The sequence below is a fragment of the Pinus tabuliformis genome, chromosome X (genome assembly GCF_031772625.1).
Source record: "Pinus tabuliformis cultivar Carrire ecotype Pingquan chromosome X, CPIR1, whole genome shotgun sequence".
In the NCBI taxonomy this organism is placed as follows: domain Eukaryota; kingdom Viridiplantae; phylum Streptophyta; class Pinopsida; order Pinales; family Pinaceae; genus Pinus; species Pinus tabuliformis.
Genome location: NC_142308.1, coordinates 1,006,695,523 through 1,006,700,582, shown reverse-complemented (window position 1 = coordinate 1,006,700,582; position 5,060 = coordinate 1,006,695,523). Strand labels below are relative to the sequence as shown.

Below are 5,060 nucleotides of genomic sequence, written 5' to 3'. Positions count from 1 at the left end.
TATTACATTCTCTGTAGGATGCAATGGGATTATTGTATTACTTATTCATAACAAGATCACTTTTTGAGGGAATGTTTTCATATCAATAAGTTATCTCTGTAGGTGGTTATATGATCAATTAACAAATATATAACTAGTGAATTGCAAGTTTCTTTAGACCTAGAAAATCATAACTAGCTACTATATGCTTAAGTGATAATATATGGCAGGCAATGTTGGAAAGTCTTCTTCCCTAAAAATTAGATCCAAGTTGTTTAATGGCTGCAAACTCCTGAACCCTTCCTAATATACCAACTTTGTCAGCTTACCCATTGACTTCCTTTTCTAATCTTAAAAATGTATTTCAGGACTGAATTTATTCTTATCTAAAGATGTTTGAGAGGTATTTTGTTTCTCAAATCATTTTTTTATTTCTAAGAGGGAAATCCCATGTCTTCTCTAAAGTTCCATTAGTGCCTTCTAATGTTTGACTGCTAATAATTGTGGCTCTTTATTAGTGGAATTTTCATCTTTACTAGATAAAACATTTACTGATGATAGTCATCTGAGCCTGAAACATAGGTTTCTCGATACACCTAAGACATTGACAGTTATTAATAGGGATAAACCCTTCAGATATTCCACGGCTCCAACATTCTCCAAATTTATCTACATATCCTATCGCTTCTAGAGGATTTGCGGGATTTCATGGAAATACATCCTCTGTGTTATCAATGCTTCAGGATATTAGACGTGATCAAGAATATTCAAAATTGTTATCCATGGAACCATGTGAGATTACAGATCCAAATGAAACTAGATCCTCTCCATTGACCAAATCATGATGAAGAACATCTAATGATTTGATTGAAATTGTTGAAGATTTCTCTTCCACATATAAAGAAAAATCTGTTTGCGTCAACTTCCAATGTCACTCCTTCAAAGAAATCATGCATGGCTACACATTCAACTCAAGTAAAAGCCATTATTTCTGACTTCTTATCAACATAGTTATGAGACCTTGGGTATTCCATCAAAGAACCCTAAGAAGAGATACTAAAGAGGTGATCACTATAATTCCACCAACAAGTTTCACTTGTTTTGTAAGTGGAATTGTTATGCCCATAGAAAGAGTGGTCATCATCTAATGCTACCCTTGCTTTCCAATCAAGTACCAAATCAAGGATTTCTTTATCAATGTAATTTGTAATCTTTGTAACGTCTTAATCAACAAGGTCAAGTTCAGCAATAATTTTGCAAGCAAAACTCATGGTTGTATCCTCTTCCACATCAAAAAGAAGAAACAGCTATATATATCTATATATATATCTATATCTATATATATGCAGATGCATCTTGCAAGATGTATTGAATATTGTAACATTAACATGGGTGAGAAAAATAGACTAGGGTCTAGTTGATAGAAGTAGAAAACATAAATAGTCTTAAAATGCAATGTGCTAGTCGGGTTAGGATTTAGGATATGTTGGTAGGTTCATGGTTTACTACTGCAATATAAAATTCATTACCTTCTATTTCCATAATTCATATTTTAAAAACATTGTGTTATGCTCTCCCTTCTTGCCTTTGATAGTGAAATTTATGTTGTGAGACATATTATCCCATCTAAAGCATGAGTGCACATGTACAACATTTTGGTGTTTCTAATTTTCATAGGCGACAAAAATCCCATTCTTGTTATACACTTGCACAAAAAATTAGATTTGGCATGCTTTATGATGAACATTTTGAAAAGCTTCAATGTTAGGCTCTCTTAATAATGGGCCGAGTTCCCCCACATCACCTCTGTAGAAATCTAATACAGAAAAGGAATATTCTAAGCCATGCTCATCAGCTTGGAGAAATGGGTCCATTAAGAGCTCCATTACAAGAAGCCTTCTAGAAATAGTGGCCAAGCATTTCTGAATAAATTTTCTCACTTCAGGATCCTTCACTTTGTATAGAGCTGCTAGTTTTTACTCCTTAGTATCGATTCAAGAACTACAATTTAATCCCAAAATTCTTGTATAAACAATAGCTAAACAAGGTAGTTTCTAAGCTAAAACTATAAATGATGAAAACTTCTCAATTTCTCATTTGATAGAAAACTGGGAAAAATTATTAATCAAAATATTATCATCTTATACATTATGCTCTAAAATGTTGGACATAGAAAAAGGTGACAATGAAGAAGCTCAATTCAGGGCTACAATGGAGTAACTGAAGAAATGGATTAAACATGTTACATGATGGCATTGTAAGTCCTACGTTAAGGAAAATTACCTCACATTTAATTTAGCTATGAAAATGTCTCCAAAATCATCTTGAATTCGGTCCAACCAGAAAGCTGAAGCACTACAAATATCATTGTTGGATAAAACAATCATTCTACAAAAGAAATTTTGATTGTTGTCAATATAATAGAAGATAGATATCATAATTGGTTACAGTAAGTCCACAATATGACATCCTCCTTATGTAAAAAGGAGAAGTTTTGATGGAGTAATCCAAAATAAGGAATTGAATTAGGGAATATTACGATTAAGTAATTAAATACAACCCTAAAACCTATGTAAGAAAGGGCTATAGATAAACTTTTCTATTTGAAATGAGCAAAGTGATTAATAGGACCAAAGAGATTAGTGGATGGACTAGTATTAGATACTACTTTGTCAATTTTAGTGTTCAAATTGGCCATTAAGTGGTGTCCACAAGATTAAAAACTAGGTCTCCTCAGGTAAAGCACCCCAACTTACTATTCAAACAATAGGCCATGGAAAATAGAGAATAATTTTATCATGATGACGAGAAGAAACAAAACTAAAGTAGAATTAACTTATAAAATAGTTTCTAAAACAAAATGTGTCATACTTTGATCAAGTTGATGCAACAAATATATTCAAGAAATAATTCCACTGTCACTCACATCTAGATTGGCATTCAATACAAGAGAGAGAATTTGGTGAGTGAGCTTATATGAAATCATTTGTTTGTCTACAACCTGACTTATGGACAATGGAGGTATCTACTTAGCCACAAGAGTTAGAATAGACACATCAATCTCATGGGAAAGTGATAAATGTAATGATAAAAATTTCAATAAGAAAACCAAGCTACTAAACATTAATTTCAAGTATTTTCAATCGCTAATCACTAGAAACAAACATATTGAAAACTTGTAAGGATCATAAAATAAAATACAAACGAAAAAGCCAATTACATTGATGGATGCTCCATGCTTCATAAGGTGATTCCTTTGCCATTTTTGCAATCAGTTGGGTGATGTTGAGAAAGGAGCCATGACCAATCTTATGGAGATCATTGTTTACAATCTTCTCCAAGTGCATGTAGGTGCAACACACCATGTGACTGCCCTTTGGACGTACAGATATGAGAAGAGTAGCAGACATGTGAGAATCACTAGATTGTAAAGTTGCATTTGTCCACTACAATTCTGTTATCACCATCGTGAATAGAGGCATTGATAGATGAATGGTTTTGCAGCTCACGTTCTTTAATAAGGGACTCCATAGCAAGAAACCTAGAAAACCCAATTTCAATCATTGTGAAACAAATCAATCCCATAAGTCAAAATCATTTTCCAAACCACATGAGAGGAACCCAATTGTAGAGCATAAGCTTATGTCTAAGCAAATTATGAGATGAATTTTATACACCACAATAGTGCAGAGCCACTTTTACTGATGATTGGCTATTAATCAAATGATGTCTTCAAAAAACAAAGGTCAAAATTAAATAGGTGACTAAGGATCATGGACCTATGTAAATTATGATGCAACTTCATCGATTGGCTGCAAATAGGAAAACCTAAAGAGATAGGGGGATATGATTCCAAGAGAGATAAGAGGCCCTTTGGGTTAGTTTCCCTTTGGATAGGATAGTAAGAATTTCTCTCCTTGCATTCTCAAGGCCAAGTGTTTGATAGCGCTGGGTCCTTCACCGAGGATATAAGTGGCTGCTGGTCATAAGGGCCCACGAAAGTTTATGACCTAAAGGGAAGGAGACAGAGACTTTCAATGACTGATTGCTGGTATGACTAGCTAGCACAGGCATTTAATCATAAATTATTAAACACGTTGATAGCTATCAAAACACTTATTTCTCATTTAATGTCTGTGATTCTAAAAATTTGTAATGCTATTGCAGGGTGAAAAATGTATTGGAGAACTTTGATTTCATCAGTTAAATTGTGAATACAATGAATATCCTCAGATTAAATAATATTATTGTCCATACATTTTAATTCTTTTTAAAAATGAAAAATCTAGAAACCTTATTTACAAATAAACCACTTATTTGTCATTAATTTATGTACTGTTGAGTATTTGTAACGCCAAGATAGAGTGGAGGTCGCAAATACATAAAATAAGTTTTCTCAAGAAAAATAATTTGGAAAACTCAATTTTTATCTTTTAAATGATGTATACCAAGAATATATTATTAAATCTAACAATCTATACATTTGTATTTAAAATAATAAATTCAAAATCCATATTAAGAATTAAACCAGACTATAAACATAATTCATCTGCTCGATATAAATACCCAGCACTCAGAATTAGAGAAAAATGTTGATTCAAAGAATTGAAAGGAAAAGCGCATCTCCACTCTGAATATTATTCTTGAATCATCCTATAAATCCCAAGCTCATGAGATAAATCATTCATTTAAAACACTAATAGAAGAAAATGAGGCTAAATAGCACAAACTAATCCTCTTATATATGAAATCTGGCCGAAATTCTTCTAGAAAAATCGCCATTCAAAGAGGTGAGGCAAATTGCACACTCGATGCAAGGCGAAACCTATTCTGACATTGCCGTTTGAAAATATTCTTTGAGATGGATTCAATGGATTCCAATATCAGTTCTAATAGTGAGAGAACCAGGTACCGAGCCTCTGAATCCCCAGCAATGGCAATCCATGAGCCAGTGAGGAGATCTAGAGTATCGGTCCTATTCAATCTTTGAAACCCACATCCAGATTCAATAGCCTACACATTCCAGTGCCATGTTCTGGATCCACTGAACGATGAACTATTATTATCATCAAAACTCTTGT

General features: G+C 33.2%; 1 pseudogene; it reads right to left on the bottom strand.

The window, feature by feature from the left end:
* Nucleotides 1-232: 232 nt before the first annotated feature.
* Nucleotides 233-3,242, bottom strand: LOC149143156 (uncharacterized; annotated as a pseudogene).
* Nucleotides 3,243-5,060: the final 1,818 nt, after the last annotated feature.